General features: G+C 39.2%; 1 protein-coding gene across 4 annotated transcripts in view; it reads left to right on the top strand.

Moving 5' to 3' along the window:
* The window catches only part of spri (Src homology 2 domain-containing protein sprint), a 185,703-nt gene that overhangs the window by 69,356 nt on the left and 104,070 nt on the right, over positions 1–12,277 (top strand). The gene's annotated exons all lie outside the window — the stretch shown is intronic.

The following is a 12,277-nucleotide window of genomic DNA, read 5'->3' as shown; positions in this document are numbered from 1 at the left end:
TTATTAAGCGTATCATATGTTATAATATTACAAGTTTAACGTTAAAATTGTTATCCTCGTATCGCTTCTATATTATTATATATTTCCTTTGTTTATCTATGTTTGTAATCGGTAAATGTGACATCAGCGCCATCTGCTTAGAATAACAACGAGATTTTAAAACTAAATCTGACAGACGTTTATGCAGGATCCGCAAATACGTCAGTGGTGTGATTTTAAGAAGAAGCAAAAAAGACCACAGTTTGTTTAACGATATCCAAACACCGAGATGTTTTTAAGAAAAACCGTGTTCGCGTGGGAGACTCCAGCAATTCGAATCGATATTTTTATGATATCTGTTGCAATTTTTCCAATTTCTTCGGACTCCATTCTCTTCTCAATTCTATTCGATAAACAAAGAATGAAAATTAATCTGTCAATACTATCACATTATTTTTTAATACTTTTACCCCATACCAAGCACTTGCTATTTCTCCCCAAACAATTGTTTAGCCATTGTCTAGTAAACAATTCCTCTAAATTACCAACAAATTTTTGGTATTTATAAAAAAAATTATAAAAAAGTTATTCCCTTTAAAAAGGTCTTACAAATACTTTGCCCTCGGACTGTATATTCTCCGTTGATCGTAATTGCTCTTCCTGTCGCCTAAATAATAAGATACGTTTCATCAATTATTCAGTAACGTTTTAAGAAAAAAAATTGTTATCAGCGACCATAAAAACTAGCAGCAAGGCTCGAACAATTGCATCTCCTTTCCCCGAGTTGTCCACGCTTCGTTTACGCGCGGCGGGACAATTAGAGACAATTCGCCGTATTCAGAACAATTCAAATAAACCGTAGGACACAAACTGGCAGAATTAATTGCTTGCTATCATCTGCGAGCGCGCGGAACCGTGACATCATACCGCTAGCCCGAATTCATTCTCGCCTCGGTTGCCCGGAAAACCGACGACGCCGACGTCAATTGACAATTATCAGTTCATAATTAATACGGACGTCTAAGAAGGGTCGCGCGCGAACCGTAATTGGGGATGGATTTAATTATCGCCGATTAATTTCGGGGATAATCGAGTTCGTTGGGTGTGGCCGGGCGAGCGGGGGGCGAGAGTCGATGAAAAGGCCGGCGGATTCGTCGATTCTTCATCTCTGCCGGTTGACGACGAGTTTCTTCGGGGGATTTCGCATTCAGAAATCGTTCGTTGCATATTTAAGCCGCTGAATCTGGGGTTCGAGGGTTCGGGGGGGGGGGGATTATTAAATTCGTCGCGGCGCAATCTCGCGCCGGGAAAATCGAGCGTGATAGAGAGAGAAAGAGAGGAAGAAAGAAAGAAAGAGAGAGATAAGAGAGAGATAAGAGAGAGATAAGAGAGTGAGAAGGAGAGATAAGAGAGAGATAAGAGAGTGAGAAGGAGAGGTAAGAGAGAGATAAACAGAAAGAGAGAGAGAAATAAGAGAAAGATAAGGGAAAGAGATGAAGAGAAAGAGAGATATAAGAGAAACAGCGAGAGAGAAGAGAGAGAGAGAGAAAAGACAGAAATAAAGGAGACATCTCTCTTTCTCTCTCTCTCTCTCTCTCTCATTGTCTCTCTCTTTCTCACTCTCATTGTCTCTCTCTTTCTTATCTCCCTCTCTCTCTCTCTTTCTTATCTCTCTCTCTCTCTCTCTCTCTCTTATCTCTCTCTCTCTCTATCTCTTATTTCTCCCTCTCTCTCTCTCTCTCTCTTCGTTAAGAGTGACAAGAGAGAGATAGAGAGAGATAAGAGAGACAATGAGAGAGAGAGAGATAAAGAAAGTGAGATAAGAGAGACAAGAGAGAGAGAGAGAGAGAGAGAGAAAGAGTAAGATAAAGAAAGAGAGATAAGAGAGACAAGAGAGAGAGAAAGAGTGAGACAAAGAGAGAGAGCAGAGAGAGAGAATAGAGAGAGAACTAACAAAGAGGGAGAGAGAGAGAGAGAGAGAGAGAGAGAGAGCTAGCACAAAGAGAGAGAGAGAGAGAGAGAGAGAGAAAGAGAGTGCTAACGCAAAGAGAGAGAGAGAGAGAGAGAGAGAGAGATCTAACAAAATAGTATAGAGCGAGAGAGCTAGAGAGAGAGAGAGAGAGGTAGAGAATCCTCCAGGGATTACTCGGCCCAGACGTTCTCGAGACCACGTGCTGCACGCTCGTGACCACGAATAAATTCGGCCGCTTTTATTCCGACGAGTTCGTTCTCTCTCTCTCTCTCTCTCTCTCTCTCTCCATGTTTTGTTGGCTATTTTCTACGCGCGGATGCACCCGTCGATCGAAAAACGCGGTCCCAAGCAGTTTCAGGAGAATAGAACGGTACATCAGCCGCCGCACGGCCTCCTCCTCAGCTGTAGAAGGGGACCCGGAGAGAATTTACTGGTGACCGAAATAGACCAGGCGATGTTCAAGAGCCGGTACGTTCAACCTTGGCACTGTGTTGGCCGCCTCTCCTCGAACATCCATTGTTCGGTACGCGAGGAACACTCTTATCGCCAGTGCCTGTTAGAAATAATTGCTGCCATAAAATCTCTGAATAGTCCATTATTGCGATACCTGTTCCGCGGTATCGTCGATTGATTCCTTCGCTGTTCCAACCGTACCATTTTGCACTCCCGGAGGGATATTCTTCTGTCGCTAGACCCGCGATTTTTACGCGAAAATGTATACGGCCGTTTCGCACCCCGGATTCCACGCATTACGCATCCCGTATTCACCGTTTCGTTTTTTTCCCTTTTTTTTCTTTTCAAATCAAATTCATCCTCTCGCAGGTTTTCACGTTCGCCCTTCTTCTCAAGTCAAATACATCCCTCGCGCAAACCGAATTCATTTTGAGGGCGCCGCGAGAGTGGAATATAAATGTGACTGTAAATTAACTTCGGATTAACGGAAATACGTACGCGTATTTTCGAAAGGAAAAGATATGCTATCTTTGTACGGCTTTACGTGCGATCCGTTAAATTTATTTATAGAAAAACCCTGCTGTTTTATTCCAAAGGCAAGGCTTGAATTTAACTGTTAAGTCCAACTGAAAACTTTTGTCAATACGAGTTATATAAATGCGCGTAAGTTATATGGAATTATATGTTCAATTGTATATTTTGCATTATCAATTATATATTCAATTATTTTCAATTATTTTCAATTATATTCAATTATTTTCAATTATATTCAATTATTTTCAATTATTTTCAATTATTTTCAATTATTTTCAATTATTTCAATTATTTCAATTATATTCAATTATTTTCAATTATTTTCAATTATTTCAATTATTTCAATTATTTCAATTATTTCAATTATATTCAATTATTTCAATTATTTCAATTATATTATTATTATATTGAATTATATTGAATTATATTAAAATTATACATATTGAGCGGATTTATAACAGTTGCCTTCGACCAAAAAAGTTCAAAATATCAAAAAATGTCCCCAATTTCGCTCTCCAAGTACACACACAGAAATTTACGAAATAACAGTTCCGCACTGTAATTTAACGTCAAATTCACCTCGCGCAAGAAGAGAAAATCTTTTAAAATCCGTGCCTCTGTAAATGCAAATGTAAATTCTTTCCGTAGCTTTGCAGCGTGCACCGTTCGTTTCAAAGCGAGCCGAGAATCCATCCGGGCTGGCTCGAGTGTTCGGTGTTCATTAACACTCCATAGAATCCTTGAAAAGCGTTTTTCGCCCGGGCGCCAGGTCACCAGGACCACTTTCATCAATTAATGACAGAAGCCCCCCGGCCGTTTCCTGGCTGCTGCGCTCGAGTGTCCTCTCGAACGTCGGCGGGGGAGGAGCGAGCCCCTTTCGGCGCGCGGCCCGGTAGCGGCATTGTCGCGCGGACTTATTAAAAGCAACAGCCTCCGGTCCTCCTCCCATTGTAAAAGCGAGCGTGAACGTCGTAACCCACTTTCTTTGTCTTTTTACGACTTTCTCCGGGGCTCGCGGATCGTCTTGACGCCGCGCGTCCCGCGCCGCTTCGATACGAAACTCGTTTGCCGGTCCGCGCGGAGACGATGCCCGCGGATAGCCGATGCAACGTACCGGGTGGCTCGTTTGAAACGCGCTCGCGCGCCGAACTACTTTTGAATTACGCGGAGAGGGAGAGAGAGAGAGAGAGAAAGAGAGAGAGAGAGAGTGAACGTGAGAGAGAAAGCTAACACAAAGAGAGAGAGCGGGAGAGAGAAAGAGAGAAGGAGGGAGAGAGAACAGTGGGAGAGATATATCAGAGAGGGAGAGAGAGAGAGAGTGAGAGGGAGAGAAATTGAACTTGAGAGAGGGAGAGAGAATTTCAGAGAGAGAGAATTTGCGAGAGAGATTGAAAGAGAGAGAGAGAGAGAGAGAGAGAGAGAGAAATTGAGCTTGTGAGAGAGAGAGAATTTGAGGAGAGAGAGCTTGAGAGAGGGAGAGGGAAATTGAGCTTGAGAGAGAGAGAGAGAGAGAGAGAATTTCAGAGTGATTGAGAGACAGAGAGAGGAATTGAGCCTGTGTGAGAGAGAGAGGGAGAGAGAGAGAGAGAGAGAGAGGGAGTCACAAAACACACAGCTCTAGAAGTTTCCGCGGAGCGGCAAGAAAGCCGAGACAATGAGATATGATCGAATCGTGGAATTCCCAAGCCGACTGTTCCCGTATGCCGTTCGAGTTGTTCAAGAACTGTGCCATTCGTTGCCGGTGATTCTGGACATCGGAATCAATTCCGCCATCGTCGTCGTCGTCGTCGTCGTCGTCGTGGGCACAGGAATAGCGAAACGCGCAAAGGTCGCTGTAAATCTCTCTCGTGTTCCGCGGTGGCTGCGGGACGAGGCCACTAATGAAAGAGAAAAGGAATTTATCGGCGGTATAAATTGTCCCCGGATGTCGGACATCCGGCGGCGTTCGCGATCGATCGCGTGCTCCGTACTGAGAGCGGCCCGGGGGAGCAAACGGCGGCCGAGAGAGAGAGAGAGAGAGAGAGAGAGAGAAATTGAGATTGTATAAGAGAGAGAGAGAGAGAGAGAGAGAGAGAGAGAGAGGGAGAGAAAAATTGAGCTTGTGAGAGAGAGAGAATTTCAGAGAGTGATTGAGAGAGAGAGAGTGAGAGAGAAATTGAGCTTGTGAGAGAGAGAGAGAGAAAGAGAGAGAGAGATTGAGAGGGAGGGAGAGAGAGAGAGAGAGAGAGAGAGAGAGAAAGAAAACGAGAGAAATTAATTATTATATATATTATATATATTTATATATTATATATTATATTATTATATATATATATTTATGTATTATATATATATATCATATATATATTATTATTAAGAGAGATTGAGAGAGAGAGAGAGAGAGAGAAAATTTTGGAGAGAAAAAGAGAGAAAAAAGGAGACATTGAGACTGAAAGATTGAGAGAGAGAGAGGGAAAGAGAGAAAGATTGAGATTCAGAGAGAGAGGAAGAGAGAGAGAGAGAATCAGAGAGAGAGAGAGAGAGAGAGAGAGAGCGGAAAAGAGAGAGCAAAAAGCAACGCCGAAGGAAAAAAAGAAGAAAAAGAGAAAAGAGCCTGGAACGACGTGCCTTTATTGGTTTTCCTTGGGAGTCCCGGCTAGCAGGGGCCAATGGCTCCTTTTAATTAGGCGATCGGTGATCGGGGGAACGTTGCATGCGGCCGAAAGATCGACGCGCGCGAGACTCCCTGGACCGCCTCGCATGCCCGGCGCGCTGGCATAACGAGCCCTCGTTAGGCCCTCGATGAGATCAACTGTTCTATTTGCTACTGACAAACGACCGTTCCTCGCCGTTTGCGGCCTCGCGAACACCGATCGAACTGTTTGCGCCGCCTCGAGAGGCTGTTCCGCTCGACGTCGACCAGCTTTTCTTCGGAAGCAACCGCGGCTCGAGTGCCCTCTCTCTCTCTCTCTCTCTCTCTCTCTCTCTCTCTCTCTCTCTCTCTCTGTCCTCGGGACCGGTCCAAGAGTGATTGGATTATGTTCGGACTGCTTGACGAAGGACGCAATCGAGATTCCCCGATTTTATGTCCTCCGCGCTCTCCTCGATTTTATTGCTCCTCGCTACGGCACTACTCTTCACACGGACACGTAATAACTGTAATTCCGCGGGCAAACGGCCGTACGCGGTGCTAACAGTCAACAACGGGATTGGTTGTTCACTTCTGGATCAGCCTCGTGCATTGTCATCGCCGCGGTTCTTCCTTAGAGTTTGAACTAGTCCCATCCGGATATATTCTTAGCTCGATCGTTTGGTAACCTTTGACTAGCTTTCCGTGGGTATTGTTCGAATGATCCTCGAGTTTCTGTGATAGGGCAAGCGTAACTGTTTTAACTGGCCACAAAGATTTTCGAAGAAATTGTTGGTACCGTGGAATCATAGTTATATTATAATATAATAATTACAATATAATTATAATTGCAATATAATAGCAATAGAATTGTAATATAATTACAATATAATTACCATTACAATATAATTGCAATATAATAGCAATATAATTGTAATATAATTACAATATAATGGCAATATAATAGCAATATAATTGTAATATAATTACAATATAATTGCAATATAATAGCAATATAATTGTAATATAATTACAATATAATTGCAATATAATAGCAATATAATTGCAAGATAATTGTAATATAATTACAATATAATTGCAATATAATTGTAATATAGTTACAATATAATTGCAATATAATTGTAATATAATTACAATATAATTACAATATTATTATAAGATAAGTATAATAATATAAGTACAATATAATTGCAATATAATTGTAATATAATTACAATATAATTACAATATTATTATAAGATAAGTATAATAATATAATTGCAATATAATTGTAATATAATTACACTATAATTGCAATATAATTGTAATATAATTACACTATAATTATAATTGCGATATAATTGCAATATAATTGTAATATAATTATAAGAATATAATGTAATTACAATATAATAATAATAATATAATGTAATTACAATACAATTACAATAATATAAAGTAATTACAATATAATATAATTATAATACAATTACAAGCATAATATAATAATTGTAAGATACAATTGAACATGTCGCGCGTTTTCACATCGCTTTTTCTACGGAAACCGAGCACCGTAGAACGTAACGTCTATCGTCAACACGGGGCATAGGTAATGGATAGCATCCGGTCGTCGGAACAGTCTCAATTTCCCCAAGTGTCCGGTCCCTGGATACGGGTGCGGATCCAGATGGAGGAACAAAAGGAGAGTCGAGCGTCCGATTGTTCATCGGGAACGATGCAGGCCGGGGTCTCCAATGACATAACCGTCCGCGGCGGAGTTAAATCCACGGAAGGGGACCCAGAGCGGCGAGGAGGGGGTCCGCGGGGCGGACTCTCTTTAAAGGCCCCGGAGAGCACGGTTCCAGGCCAGAACCCGGCAACCTGTTCCCGGTGGGCAACAGAGGAAAAAAAAGGAACAGGCCCACAGGCCCCCGGCCAGAGATATGTACTTTTCTTCTCGAGTGCCCCGGGGCCCTCTCTTCCTTTTACGACTCCCCGGTACATTGAACGACACCGGGGCAGGGGCCATTAGCATATTCTTCATTTTTCGACCGACTTCTTAGTCACGATCGGTGCCACATTTGTTTATGGCATTTCTTTTTTTTGTCTCTGTGATTAATAATAAAACTATTATTGGCGTGGAAGATCGTAATTACATATTGCATTATATTGCATTACATAACGATATGTAATGCACATGAAACACACATTACATTACATTACATTAGATTACATTACACCATTACATTGCATCACATTCCATTACATTGCGTTACATTGCATTGCATTCCATTACATTGCGTTACATTCCGTTACATTGAGTTATATTGTGTTATATTGCATTACATTACGTTACATTGCGTTATATTGCATTACATTACATTACATTACATTACACTGCATTACACTGCATTACACTGCATTACATTGCATTACATTATATTATATTATATTGCATTACATTACATTGTATTTGATTATATTGCATTACGTTGCATTGGATTGCATTGCATTGGATTACTTTACATTGCATTATATTGCATATTACATTGCATTGGATTGCATTGCATTGGATTACTTTACATTGCATTATATTGCATATTACATTGCATTACATTGCATATTACATTGCATTACATTGCATATTACATTGCATTACATTGCATATTACATAACATATTACATTACATATTACATATTACATTTCATATTACATTACATTACATATTACATATTACATTTCATATTACATTACATTACATATTACATATTACATTTCATATTACATTACATTACATATTACATATTACATTTCATATTACATTACATTACATATTACATATTACATTTCATATTACATTACATTACATATTACATATTACATTATCTTTTTATTTTATTTATATATTTCCAGCAATAAAGCAAAACGTTCTTCCTTCCTCGCTCGAGGAGATGTAACCAATGACTTTGCTTTTTCCAACCCTGGTTGCGTCCACCCCCTCCCCTACCCCCCTCGTTGCAAGAAAACCGAGCGATAAAGTGCCCGTTAAACACAGAATCCGTGGGAAAACCGTTCGCTCAACATTCGTGCACACATCCTCGAGATTACGATCGTAAAGATCGCTTCTTGTACAGAAGGGCGGGAGGATGGAACACGGAGCGGGCGTTTACCGTCTCCGGAGGGTTGCGCGGCGGGTAACACCGTCGCGAAAACGTTGAACAAGTTCGGCGAGCTCAGGTGTTGCGACGAAAATGTCGATGGAACTTCGTCAAACTTTCCGGCGGGGCTTTCTAAACGCTGGACGACGGGCGTGTCTGCCAGCTGGTTCATTGCACGACGGTCTGTATATTCTGCGGATTATGGCGGAGACGTCTAACCGAGCTGTGTGTATTTTTTCTTTTCTCGGCCAGAGATAAAACTCCCGACGGCCCCCGTCGCCGTGGTAAGCTCGGTTCAAGAGGTTACGGGAAACAATGTTCGCTGGGCGATTCTCGGGACCAACGAAATGTAACAAAAGTTGGAAAACGATGCTGTGTTATATATATATTTTTTCTAAAAATTTAGTAAATTATTTTAATGACTATATTATATTGTGTTATATTATATTATAAGCTTATTATTATATAATATAATATAATTTAATATAATATAATATAATACAAGCTCATAATATAATATAATACAAGCTTATAATATAATATAATATAAGCTTATAATATAATATAATATAAGCTTATAATATAATATAATACGAGCTTATAATATAATATAATACAAGCTTATAATATAATATAATACAAGCTTATAATATAATATAATACGAGCTTATAATATAATATAATACGAGCTTATAATATAATATAATATAATATAAGCTTATAATATAATATAATATAATACAAGCTTATAATATAATATAATACAAGCTTGTAATATAATATAATACAAACTTATAATATAATATAATACAAGCTTATAATATAATATAATATAAGCTTATAATATAATATAATATAATACAAGCTTATAATATAATATAATATAAGCTTATAATATAATATAATATAATACAAGCTTATAATATAATATAATATAATATAAGCTTATAATATAATATAATATAATACAAGCTTATAATATAATATAATATAAGCTTGTAATATAATATAATGTGCTATATATTAGTATATACCTACTACATGTATATTGATACTATTTATTAGTACATAGCATCTGTCAAACAGTAATATTTAATTAACTTTTACCTATATGCTTGATTAAAAAAATTATTTAAACATAATTTTACAAACATTTTTATTTACATTTCAAATACAATTATACCGTATCGTTGAGAAAATTGATTTTCCGACTCGATTTCGCGAAATTTTTGGATCTGGATCACTGCGAAGGGTGCGAGGGGACGGGCGGAGGGTGGTAGGCGCTCGGTTTTTCCAGCCCCGTTTTCCGCTCGGCGGCTCGCGATTGTCCCCTCGGGGACGGCGGAAAGGGTTCGGGGGAGAATTATAACGGGTCGCGCGAGCCGGTTGCCGTAGAGTAATCGCCCCTGCAGCGTTCCACCCCTCGCGGCGGACGGGGTGCCCTCGGATATGCAAAATACTTCGCCGGCCGTAGTTTTCTAAACAATTTGGGAAATGCGCGCTTACAGCTTGGACACCGCCGCGCCGCGCCGCGCCGGGACGAGACGGTGCTGTAATGAATTATGCCTTCTGCGGGGAATAATGGGACGAGTTTCGGGTGGCGCGGGTCTGCGGAAACGGGACTTTAGGGTACCGGTACGGGGAGGGGGGCTGTTTAACTTCGGTGAATAAATGGAGCGAGACACGCGAATTTAGGGTAAATGCCGAGCATTGTCTTTCTCAGGGCAACTCGCGGCCGTTTTCAATTAATTTTTCAAGCTTGAATTGATTTCTTGAATTTTCTACCTTTCCTAAGTTCTCTACTTTTCCTAAATTTTCCACTTTCCCTAAATTTCCTTAATTTCCTAAATTTCTTACTCTTCCTAAATTTCCTGAATTTCCTACTTTCCTACTTGAATATAATTGAATAAAATTGAATAAAATTGAATATAATTGAATGAAATTGAATGAAATTGAATGAAATTGAATAAAATTGAATAAAATTGAATAAAATTGAATATAATTGAATAAAATTGAATGAAATTGAATAAAATTGAATAAAACTGAATAAAATTGAATAGAATTGAATAGAATTGAATAGAATTGAATAAAATTGAATCAAATTGAATCAAATTGAATCAAATTGAATAGAATTGAATCAAATTGAATAAAACTGAATCAAATTGAATTAAATTGAATTAAACATTACGAAACGAATGTGAAATAAAAAGTGTTATTACCAGAAAAGAAAATTGTCTTCTAAAAATCTTATTATCCAATAACAATAAATCAAACGAATCTTTCTAATCGGAGAAAATGTCCTGCATCAAATTAATTGCGGAAAAGAAAATTAATTGCGTAAATGACTGCGAACGTCTTATCGCAAAGTTACAAGTGCCTTTCCTCATAGAAAATTACGAACACTAAAAAAAAGTCCTGATCACCTTCTCCGTAGAATAAACGATAATTAGTTCCCGACGAATGAACCTGTAATTTCAAGCGCCGTACGTTTTCTCGTACACTGAACGTGAATATTGAACAATCATATCATCATAATTTAACGTAACTTAACCGAAGCGATAGAAACGATCCAACAACAACAACAACAACAACAACAACAAATCGAAAAGCGTCGAATTAGTATTTCTCGCGGTCGCGTGAAATCCTATATCCCGATGCCCGCTGTGCCCATAATTGGAAAACGGGCCGGGCATTGCGAAAGATACGGGTCCCCTGGCGCAAGTGAAATAAATATTCGCATTGTTAATGAATTACGACGCGAGTTTTATTGCGCAACGCGCCTGCAAATCGTTCGCCGGGCTAAGAAACTCGCGTCGTCGTCATCGTCGTCGCTCCTGCTGCCCGCAGGAAGCTAAGGGGCCCGGGCCCGGCCCGGCCCGACCCGGCCCGAAGTCCGGCTGCGGCCGAAAAAAGAAAACACGAAACAATTTGCACCTTGTAATCGCGGTAACGGTGCACGCAATTAACGTACCGCCGCGGAAAGAACGCGGCGGCCGCTGCAACCTGGAAACGGCCGTTTGTAATCATGTCTCTCCGTTGATCCAACAATTACGAATTTCTCAGGGCGGAATCGCTTCGCCGAAGAGACCGCCGTCAATTCACGTCGATCGCGAGACCGTCGCAAAAGGCAGAAAAAACCGGCGGACGCGCGGAAAAAGATGGGATGAGCCGTGTAAAACGGTCGATCTCGCAATTTCCGCAGCATTCTTTTACGATGTTCTTTCTTGGTATCGTTGAATTGCTGCTTCAAACGACGGAAATTGATATTTATATATTTATTTGATTGTGTTTCGGTGAATTCGCTATTTTAAAATATTTATTTTAATTATTGTGTATTTTGTATGGCTGGTTCATATTCGGCCAGCAATTCATAAAAACTATCTGCTACTCTGTTCAAGTATATATATAATATATTATTATATTACTTATTATATTATTATATATATAATAATATACTATAATAATATATTATATGGTAATTATATATGTAATCAGTATAATATAATAATTATATAGTATATATTATAGTATATATACTATTATAATACTATCATATATAACATATAATAGCA

Source organism: Megalopta genalis, chromosome 16 (genome assembly GCF_051020955.1).
Source record: "Megalopta genalis isolate 19385.01 chromosome 16, iyMegGena1_principal, whole genome shotgun sequence".
Classification (NCBI taxonomy): domain Eukaryota; kingdom Metazoa; phylum Arthropoda; class Insecta; order Hymenoptera; family Halictidae; genus Megalopta; species Megalopta genalis.
Note: the sequence above shows the minus strand (reverse complement) of the source record. Positions and strands in the feature narration are given on the sequence as shown.